Genomic DNA, 11,978 nt, shown 5'->3' on the forward strand with positions numbered 1-11,978 from the left:
AAAATCCAGGTTTGAGAGTGTTTTCCAAGATGAGGGCAATTTATTTCGATCGATATTTGAAGGACGAGTTTTATGGCCAAATTTATAAAAATGGGTTTTTCCAGAGTACGGCATATCAACGGTTATTGTTTATAAACATTTCGGTTTGAGACACAATCTTGATAAAGTGACGCATGAGAGGTACGTTACGAATGATTACTTATTCAAATTGACACATTTAACTTTCACGAATATCAAAGCCAGTGTTTGTAATCGATCCGACCATTAACACGCTTTGCTATTTTCCCGTTAAACCGACTCTATAACCAGATAATATCATTGTCTATTGAGCTTGGAAAACACAACTTGGAGACGTCATACAAGATAGTTACAAGTAGCTATGACATTTATTATGATCAAACACGCCTTGCTTCTTTCCCGATAAAACAACTCTATAACCAGATAACAGTGTCTATGGGATAGGAACACAAAAATTGAACATGTCATAAAAGATAATTACAAGTGGCTACGATCATGTCATCTACATGCTTTGTTTTCTTCTTGATAAAACGGCTCTATAACCAGATAACATCATTGAGCTAGAAAAACAAACATGGACATACCATAAGTGTAAGAGATAGCTAGAAGTAAAATATGATAATAACAATATGACGACTTAGAGAAAACTGACGGCTAACCTTGTTATCTTGTAACACCCCTACTACACAGTCATAATCGTCTATGGTTAAAAAAAACCATTATTGCCGACTGTGCCACAAACAAATACGTGTCGAATATTTATCACGTAAGGATATCTACTATGCTTGACACGTTGACAAGTTTTTTTAAATCACTCAATTCCATCCGGGTTTCATTACTACTGTCTGTAAATACTTTTATCTAATATTTTAGCGGTAGTCCCGATAGTTCAGTTGGTAGAGCAGTCGCTTCACACGCAAAGGGACCAAGATCGATCCCGGGTGCAGTCGTGATTTGTTTCTGAATCCTCCCGTGTCCATAAAGCAGTGAATAGGTAGCTGAGTTTGGTAGATTTAGCGGAAAGTACTTCGCGATAAACTAGCGTCCTATCAAAAGAACGATCACAAAAAATGGACTCAGTGAAGTGTACACCAGTGGGGAATGAACCTGGGACTATGGGAGGAGGAGGAGGGTATTTCTTTTTTTTACGAAACCCGCAGAAACCCGACAATATCCGACAACATCTTAGAAAGTAGGAAGAAGTGGGGAGTGAACCTGGGACTCAGGGGGGTGTACACCAGTGGGGAGTGAACCTGAGCTATGGATTTCGACGGGTTTCTTAAAAAAGAAAAGTAGATTTTATGAGCGTTTGAACTAAACGCTCTAGCATCAATAGATAGTATGTGCTTGGCTAAGAAGCTCACAACATTGCCATCCGGAAGTATAACAGACCAACAAACAAAACTGTGTGCAACCAACCATGAACGTTTATAGTTATAGGCAGGTTAACACAGTTTAGTGACAATTACTCATAAACGCGGATGACAAAAAAAAAAAAAAAATGAAATAAAACAATAACAAAGTTCTGAGTGACGTCAACTTCGAACTATCTATAGAGAAATTTAACAAAATATCAACACGAATTTTTAACAATCAGTTTTATTTCCTTGAGGAAGAGACACATAATTATTCAATGGCCTGGCGTGATTACAGAATAAGGTGGCGCCAGAATCAGAAGAAAATGACTTAAAACATGTTATATTTGTAAAATACGAAAGAAAGAAATTAAATGAAAGAAAAGACTTACTCAAATAAATAAGAGGCGGTGTTTACATTTTCTCAGTTTTTTAAATTATTTTTTTAAAATGATGTTATCCATTTCTTAAAAGATGGATGTGGTGCCAGGCACCAAATCCACCAACATCGCCACGCCCCTTCACATATTATAACACACACATTATTGATCCAATGGTATTACACATTGCGTCGATGAGTCCAATAGGAAAACGCTACACACGCTTGAGTATTCAATGCCAGTCATTCCAGTCATTGTTAGGTACACTGTGGAATAAGCAAGCGGTTGCCACATTTTATAGAAGAAACACTATGAGCATGGTAAATCTGTTGAAATGCTCACGCTTATTTCTTTCATTCATTCATTCATTCATTCATTCATTCATTCATTCATTCATTCATCTATTTATTTATTTATTTATTAATCATTAATTTATTTATTGTATTATATGTATTATGTTAATTATTAATTTATTTATATTATTATATATATTATATATATATATATATATATAATATATATATATAATATTATTATATATAATATAAATATAAATATATTACGAAAAAATCATATTTTTTTATATAGTAAAGCCGCAATTTCCGGGAAAACTATTTATTCGATATCCAATCATTTTGATTGCTTGATTACGATTAATCAATTTAATCGATGTGCTGTCGTCGTGCCATGCTTTATTCGGCATGATTTTAGTTTATCAGTCAGTAGATACCAATATCAATAAGTCGCAAGTCTTTACCACGCTTTACTTGGGAGTGCTTTGCACTACCTTCAATACTTCACAAATTAAAATGGCGGCCGAGAATAGAAACAATGGTCAAATTAGGACATTTTAAACTTTCACAAATCTATCAAGGTTTGTTTTTTAAACGATTTTATATGATGACAAATTGAATAAATAAACGCCTGACAAAAGATCAACGGTGAAAATACAAATTGAATGAATACTGGGGATGTAGAAGCTTTCGGAATGTCTCCCCTTTACTTATGTGAGGTCAAATGAAAATTTGAAGCGGACGCGAAAAATATCATGTCCCCGAATCGGGCAATAATTATAACATCGATGGCATAAAAACGACAGTAATATCCACAGTAATATTTGTTGATGTTGTTAATCGGTGAAACTTGTTTAAAATTTCTGTAAATCCGAATACCGTCATGTGATCATTGAATTATATCACTATGAATGCTACGATTTGCTGAAAAATGCCAATCTGACAGTTCCTAACAAACACACACACCCCCCCCTCTCTCTCTCTCTCCCCCCCCCCCCCTTTTGCTCAGGAATTTCTCTACTTGATGGACACCCCCCCTTTTTTTTTCTTCCACGCAACCACATTCCAAAACACACACACACACATATGTACACACACACACACACACACACACACACACACACACAACGCACACATAAACATACACGCAATGAGAACACACTACTAAATAACACTGATCACCGCTAAATCAACACAACGGAAGTAAGGACTCAACAGGACAGATAGAGTTGAGGGTGTGGTCATGAGGTGCTAGTGTCTTCAGTAAATTTTTATGATATCTGTTTGATTTAACAAACTTTCAAACTGACTTTAAATTATAAAAGGAAATCAAGTTATCTGTTTATCTATCTGTAAAAAATACATTTTTTTTTTTCAAATCTTTCAGTAGAGTTGTGCGCCGTATCATTTTTTTATTGACTCAAATAAGCACAATGTTCTCCACAAGGCTATATTTTTTACAGAAAAAATTAGTAAAAAGCCCGAAATTTCGCGGGGAAAGAAATATTTTTATTCGATACTGTACTCGCCATCATTTAATGAGGGCAGATTGGTAAACAACGTTGTCTGTGTAATTTGGTATATCTTCGGTTGATTTTTCTGTGTGGCCCAATACTATATTTAATAATATATTCCCTCAACTAACCCCAGGAAAAAATTAAACCTAGTACCTTTAATTAACCCAAAAGGAAAAACAAACACCCTAGCACGTTAATAAGACTTATGACTAACCCTAATAGGAAAAAAAAATCATCCGATCTCGAGCTAACCCTAATAGAAAAAATCATGACAAATTGAATAAATAAATGCCTGACAAAAGATCAAAGGTGAAAATACAAATTTAAAGAATACTGGGGATGTAAGAGCTTTCGGAATGTCTCCCCTTTACTTAACTTGTGGAAAAACAAACACCCTAGCACCTTTAATAAGACTTATGACTAACCTCTCGAGCTAACCCTAATAGAAAAAAAAAAACAACTCTCGGACTGCTTTGCACTACCTTTCAATACTTAACAAATCAAAATGGCGGCCGAAAATCAAAACAATGGTCAAATTAGGAAATTTTAAACTTTCACAAATCTATCAAGGTTTGTTCTAGAGTTTTTAAAATACTTCTATATAATGACAAATTGAATAAATAAATGCCTGACAAAATATCAACGGTGGAAATACAAATTTAAAGAATACTGGGGATGTAGGAGCTTTCGGAATGTCTCCCTTTTACTTAACGTATGGAAAAACAAACAGCCTAGCACCTTTACTAAGACTTATGACTAACCCTAATAGAAAAAAAATCCTTCGATCTCGAGCTAACCATAATAGTAAAAAAAGAATCAAAATGGCGACTGAAATACCTTCATGTGATCAAGTGAATAATATAACTATGAATGCCACAATTTGCTGAAAAATGCCAACACCCACACACACACAAACACACACACACACACAAACATACACACAATTAGAACATACTACTACATAACAACACTGATCACCGCTAAGTCAACAACACAACGGAAGTAATAATAATACTTGATGTCATAAATAGATGACGCAAATTGACAACTTTTTACAGTGTCAAAATTAGTTGATTTTGAAAGTCTAGTGTCGTCGGTACATATTTTATGATATCTGTTTGACTCAACGAACTTTCAAACTGACTTTAAATTATAAAAGGAAATCAAGTTATCTGTTTATCTATCTATAAAAAATACATTTCTAATTTTCAAATCTTTCAGTAGAGTTGTGCGCCGTATCAATTTTTTTATTCACTCAAATAAGCACAATGTTCTCCACAATGCTATATTTTTTAAAGAAAGGATTCGTTCGGGGTAATGGGGCCGTGGCTACAGGAGTTTATCCTCATATCTCTAGCATTAACAGACATTAGCAATTGCTTGCTATCATTTTGATCGGACGATAAAATAGACCCAGCTCCCCAATTCTGTGACGGCTATGTGGTCTTGTGGTATGATACTCGCTTTCGGATTGGAAGGTCCTGGGTTCGAGCCTCGCTCGCTCGGCGCATAGTTGAGTCCTTGGAAAAGACTCTTTACTCACATTCTCTCACCGTACTCAAGTGTAAAATGAGTACCTGACCGTTAACAACTCTGTCTCTGTCGAAATAAAAAAAGATTATCGCCTAACTAGCGTCATGTCTCGTTCTTTATGTTACGTGTTGCTGTTACCCAGAGACCCTTTGCAAAGCGCTTTGAGCACGATTAGTGGTAATTGCGCTATATAAAAGCTGAACGTTAAAACTATTGATTTCCCTTTGGATTTCCGTTTTGTCATCAAGACGTGTACATATATACAGGTCTGATATCCGAACGCCTTTGTGGGCCTAGTTTAACGTTGTTGTTATGGATAAATATTTTGCGTCATATTTTGAGATTTCCATTGCAACAATGAGCCCATAAGGAAATGAGGTTTTTTTTTAAAAGTGAGCTTCTTATATAGCGCTATATCCATTAAACGTGCTCAAAGCGCTTTACTGGGGGCCATAGCCAACAGCAACACTTAACGTGGGGGACGTGACATGACGCCTGTTAGTCGATATTACATTTTTTGGGGACAGAAACAACGCTGTTCACAGCCAGGTACTCATTTTACACCTGAGTACAATGAGAGAATGTGAGTAAAGAGTCTTTTCCAAGGCCTCAACCATACGCCGAGCGAGGTTCGAACCCATGACCCTCAGATCCGAAAGTGAGTGTCATAACATAAGACCACATAGCCGCACAAAGACATCTTCACTCACATTCTCTCACCGTACTCTGGTGTAAAATGAGTACCTGGCCATTAAAAGCGGAAAAAATTATATTATCGCCTAACATGAGCCTTAGTTGTAATGTTGTAATAATGGATAAATATTTTGTGAAATCTTTTGTGATTTCCAATATAACAATGAGCCCATAATGAATTGGGTTATCAGACCTACAAAAAGTGTACGTCGGGGTCATTAGAAACGTCTTTCTTTAAACGTCAGATTTTTTTTATGAATATCAGAATCAGTGCAGTACTCTATTTTTATTTTATTTTATAAGCCTTAAAAAAAAACAACAAAAGAAAAATACATATTAAAAATCCACCCCCCGCCCCCGCCCCCACCTTTAAAAGAAAACCAAAAGAAAACTCCGACACATGTTTAAATTTTTGCACTCCCCCCTCCCTTCCTCCCCCCCCCCACCCCCACTTTAAATAAATAACATTAAAAAACCAAAAACATATTCAAAACTTTGCCCCTCCCCCCCCTCTACCCCCTCAACAAAATTTTTAAAAAGAAAAAAAAAAAGAAAAGACAAATATTCAAAATTGTGCTCCCCCCCCCCACACCCCACCCACACACACACACACACACACACACACACACACACACACACACACACAGCAATTTTTTTTTCTTTTAAATAAAAAAAGACTCGTCATTCGTATACTGATTGATATTCCAATTCATTCAAAACTCACTTTCTTGAAGACTTCCGTGACTATTAAATAGTCTACGCGTTTTATTGATTGCTATATTTATATACATTATTTTATAATTTATATATCTATTTATTTATTTATTCATTTATTTATTTATGTATTTATTTATTTATTTATTTATTTCTATTTAAAAAAAAAGAAAAATGAGTCAGAATACTCACCTATTCCCCAGTCTTTTTCATCTAAAAATAGTGGATCGAAGGGAAATAAAAAAATACATTTGTACAAAACTATCGGACTCTTTAAAGCAAAGGTACATAAAAACATATATTATATAAAACAATCAAACCCTTTGAAACAAAGTGAGATAAAAACATATATTATAATAGGAAACAATCAAACCCTTAGGAACAAAGGGAGATAAAAACATATATTATAATAGGAAACAATCGAACCCTTAGAAACAAAGGGAGATAAAAAAATATATTATGTAAAACAATCGAGCCATTTGAAACAAAGGAAGATTAAAACATATATTTTTTCAAGCAATCGGACTCTTTGAAACAAAGGGAGATAAAAACATATATCATATAAAACAATTGGAATCTTTGAAACACAGGGAAATAAAACATACATTATATAAAACAATCGGACTCTTTAAAACAAAGGGAGGTAAAGCATATATTATATAAAACAATTGGACTCTTTAAAGCAAAGGGAGATAAAAACATACATTATATAAAACAATTGGACTCTCTTTAAAACAAAGGGAGATAAAAACATACATTATAATATAAAACTATCGGACTCTTTGAAACGAAGGGAGATAAAACATATATTATATAAAACAATCGGACTCCTTGAATCAATAGAATTATGAACACATCAAATCTAACCTGTTATCTAAAACTGGGATTATGGCGATAATATTGATGATGATGATGATGATGATGATGATGATGATGATGATGATGATGATGATGATGATGATGATGATGATGACACCCCAACAACCATATCTACTTACTTCTTGTCCGACACTGTCATCAATGGATTTTTTTCTCCACCCGAATTTGCCTGGAATCAACAGATATGTGGTGTAATGTAAGCACGTCTGACTGGTCATATGAAGGTCTGAGGTTCGATCCCCAGTCGATGTCGACTGATTTTTTAAAGATTTTTTAAAAATTATTTTTCTTTCTCGTGCGGCTACGTGGTCTAGTGGTATGAAATTCGGATCGGAAGGTCCTGGGTTCGAGCCTCACGCTCGGCGCATAGTTGAGTCCTTAGAAACGGCTCTTTACTCACATTCTCTCATCACTGTACTCAGGCGTAAAATGAGTACCTGGCCGTTAAGAGCGTTGTTTTGTCCGAAAAATTGTAATATCGCCTAACAGGCGTCATGTCCCGTCCTACATGTTAAATGTTGCTGTTGGCCAGGAACCCCTTGTAAAGCGCTTTGAGCACATTTAGTGGATATTGCGCTATATAAAGCTTACTTTTTATTTTTTTATTGTTGCTCTGTCTGGCACCTTTCATACATTCTAGTTCAGATCTTTATCTTACACCGGTGCCTGTTGGCTCCCTAATTTCTTAACAATGATAAGAGCCAATTTTCTATAATTAGTGTTGACTTCTATAGGGTTTCATTGTACCGTCAAATGGGTAACTTTGTCTTAAGGGGTAATTTTGCCTTTACCCTCCCCTTACCACTCATAACAAAATCGTCACATTCCTTACGATGCAACTGACAATTTTCTCATTCTGATTTCTCTTGTACATCACAAATTTAAAGAAATTAAATGCTTTGATTACAGCTATAAATACTAAACACTGTGTTGTAGAGCTCACTTGTTACTTTTTGGAGCCAAGCTTAAAATGTACAATTAATAGTGTAATTCAATATGTCTAATTTAGTTTATCAACATAAACCTGACCTTTTTTCTATTTTCCGTCCACAAATCAAGGTTAAAGGAGCTCAATCAAAGTCATTAAAATAGAGATTAAATCGCACAGCGTCCCTGGTTGCATATAAAATAAAATGGCGGCGCTCGACCTCTCACTAGCCACTTTTGATGACGTTTTCCTACCTGTTGTCCTATCTAATCCTGTGTTATCTATGTGTGTGTGTGTGTGTGTGTGTGTGTGTTGGTGTACATAAAACTAATTCATGCCAGGGTTTACCACGAAACAATTTTCATTTTACCACCTCCCCCTCTCTTGTTCAGATTATTTTTAGGGGAGTAGATAATGAGTTCCCTATATGACCATGGCAATCATGTAGACATCATTTGGTGATATAATCCTACTCTTTGATGTCTGCAGTCGCATTTTTGTTTTCTAAGGTCACTCATGGCTAAACTCCACAGACTACTAGGAGCAGACCGGACAACAGCCACTTTTTAGTGGTTAATCGCCGCCATCGTATTTAACCCTCTAGTGTTCAGATTCTTTATGGGGGAGTAGATAATGAGTTCCCTATATGGCCATGTCAATCATGTAGACATCCTTTGATGATATAAGCTACCCTTTGATGTCTGCAGTCGCCGTTTCGTTTTCTACGGTCACTCATGGCTAAACGCCGCCCAGAAGCGATTTCATAGGTCAGTCAATCACTAAATTTCAAACTTTTGTTCTCGTAAGTTCTTAAGTTTTTTGATCGAATAACGATTGGCTATTGAGAATCTTGGCCCTTCAACGATTGGTCGTTCTGACAGCTCACGTGTCAATAGCCGTCAACAATGAACTGAATCATCGTTGAAACACTGGAAGACGCTCATGGCATAGTCGCGTCTTAATCACCACGTTGCTGAACATATTATCCAGGCACGGTATAGGTAAAAAAGCCAAATTATGTTCTAGTTACATTTGAAACAAAGTATATCACTGATCTCGTCTCTTTGAGATATAAAGAATGATATAACAATCAAGAAAATCGGCCGATCAATAAAAAAGTTGCTAAAAAAGCTGAAATAAACAAAAGCAATTTTTAAAACCAAATTTATTCGTAAAACAGTTGGTTTTCAACAGATTTTTCTTAAATAAAGGACCAAAGTTCTTTTTTTTCAAGCTGATTTCAACAATGTGACTTTCAAATTCCTCAGAATTATATTTTTTACTTTTAGATTTTTGCTTTTAGGCCTACTCAAAAACTTGTTATATTCCTTGCATAACTCTAGCGTAATACAGTGACGGGGAGAAGCATCTTCGTTTCGGCCAGCTGGGTAGATAGCCTGTGATTGGTCAAAGACTTTGAGACGCTTGATTCACAATTCTACATGAATGGACGGTGGCGGTAGATCAAAGAGGTGTATGTAACAAATATATTTACCGGCTATTTTTTTTTGGTCCTAAAATTACAAAGTAATAATTTTGCATCAGAAAAAATAACTCTGAAGTTTCTATCTCTTTATTACATCAAAATTGATACCACGAATGACAAAATCGACCCACAAAAAAGGGATTTATAAATAATTCATAATATTTTTAAAAGTTTACAATAATTGTCATCAAAGTCATTTTTCATCACCAAAGTCGGAATTATTTTGCGAATTTTCTCAAACAAAGTGCAATGTCAATGATAAAATAGGATCCAAATCGCAATTTCTGAAACATATTTTCTTTTCTGTCGGCAAATTTATAAAAATCAAAGCTGAAAACATCCTGCGACAGTGACAGGCCTGTCATTTCCTTCCCAACGATTGGACTTTACTTACTGAGGCCAGTCTTGACAACCCCGCCCATGAATATTTAGCCATTGTCGGGTTTTTCCGGGTTGGATCTTAAAGTAATAGGTTCAACGTTCGATTGTCAGAGAGAAATGATGAGAGATTAACTCTTTAAATAAATCTCTCAGAAACAGGTGATGAGTCAATTCTTTGGCCGCAAATGATTCAGTTAAATTCTTTATTCTGTCTTTCTTTATTTTATTTTTTTTCCTTTCTGTCAGAGTGGACATATAGGCGGATTCTAATTTTTTTTTTTTAACGGGCGTTTAGAATGATATTTTAAAGAGAAATTATTGCTTTTTACCAAAATTAGCAGGGGTCTGATTCACGGAGCGGGACTACGATGATAGTCCTAGACTAAATCCGTTGTCTCAGACTAAAAGGCGTTGTAAGATATTCATGAACCGGACTACGCGAAGTCTTAGACTAAACGAGGGACTACACGGGTGAAATTTACACCCGCGATTTAGCAGGTGTAAATATCGTAGTCTGGGACTAAATTTCAAAATCATAATATGTGCTATACGCTGATGGGAGTAATTGTACTGCGATTAGAACAAGGCTACCCGACAGTTTTTGATTTTATTTTTATTTATTTATTTATTTATTTATGTATTTATTTATTCATTTATTTATTTATTTATTTATTTATTTTTTATTTTGGTTTTGTTCTATTTTATTTTATTTTCTCGAAGATTCAACAATCGCACATACACTCCTCATCTTGTCCATTCCGAAACACTTTCCAGGTACACATACTGTTTCATAGTAACTTACTACTACTACTACTACTACTACTACTACTACTACTACTACTACTACTACTACTACTACTACTACTACTACTACTACTACTACTACTACTACTACTACTACTACTACTACTACTACTACTACTACTACTACTACTACTAACTACTACTACTACTACTACCACTACTACTACTACTAATACTACTACTACTACTACTACTACTACTACTACTACTACTACTACTACTACTACTACTACTACTTTCACTATTATCACTACCACTACTACTACAACAACTACGAGTACTACTACTACTACTACTACTACTACTACTACTACTACTACTACTACTACTACTACTACTACCACTAGGTACTACTACTACTACTACTACTACTACTACTACTACTACTACTACTACTACTACTACTACTACTACTACTACTACTACTACTACTACTACTACTTACTACTACTACTCTACTACTACTACACTACTACTACTACTACTACTACTACTACACTACTACTACTACTACTACTACTACTACTACACTACTACTACTACTACTAACTACTACTACTACTACTACTACTACGACTACTATTACATTTATGTCTTTTATCGTCCATTATTTTCTAGAAATTTCACGTCTCTCACTGGCCTCATCATTTCTATCACACCACGCTAACGATTCGTTCACACTCCAACCATCGTTGAGTACAGACGATGCAATTTATACTGCATTTCTTCTTATTTGTTTTCAACGTTTATTTGTTTATTGTTGTGCCGACGAAGGGTTTGTACCCGAAACGCCCATTGTCTGTATTGTTTCCACCGATTCCTATCCATCTTCACTCTCTCGTTAGTATTTTCGGGACCCCATGCTTCAGGCAGCGCCCACCGCTCTCTACTTAGAACAATGCTCCACCGTTGATAAGAATCATTTAAGTGCCATCGTTATTTATATTTACTAAAAACATTACACACACACACACCACACACACACATTCTCAAACAA

At 35.2% G+C, this 11,978-nt stretch overlaps 1 protein-coding gene and 1 long non-coding RNA gene across 2 annotated transcripts in view; both read right to left on the reverse strand.

Annotated features, from left to right (window-relative positions):
• LOC144960525 (uncharacterized) overlaps positions 1–11,978 on the reverse strand; it is a 103,531-nt gene that overhangs the window by 43,378 nt on the left and 48,175 nt on the right. The window lies entirely within an intron of this gene.
• Positions 1,622–7,553, reverse strand: LOC144960688 (uncharacterized). Its single transcript, XR_013642924.1, has 3 exons — positions 7,502–7,553; positions 6,696–6,716; positions 1,622–2,019 (listed from the first exon to the last, which is right to left on the reverse strand). It is a non-coding gene; the product is annotated as an uncharacterized LOC144960688 (long non-coding RNA).

Source organism: Berghia stephanieae, chromosome 15, assembly GCF_034508935.2.
Source record: "Berghia stephanieae isolate SIO BIC M18660-M18661 chromosome 15, UCSD_Bste_1.3, whole genome shotgun sequence".
NCBI lineage: Eukaryota > Metazoa > Mollusca > Gastropoda > Nudibranchia > Aeolidiidae > Berghia > Berghia stephanieae.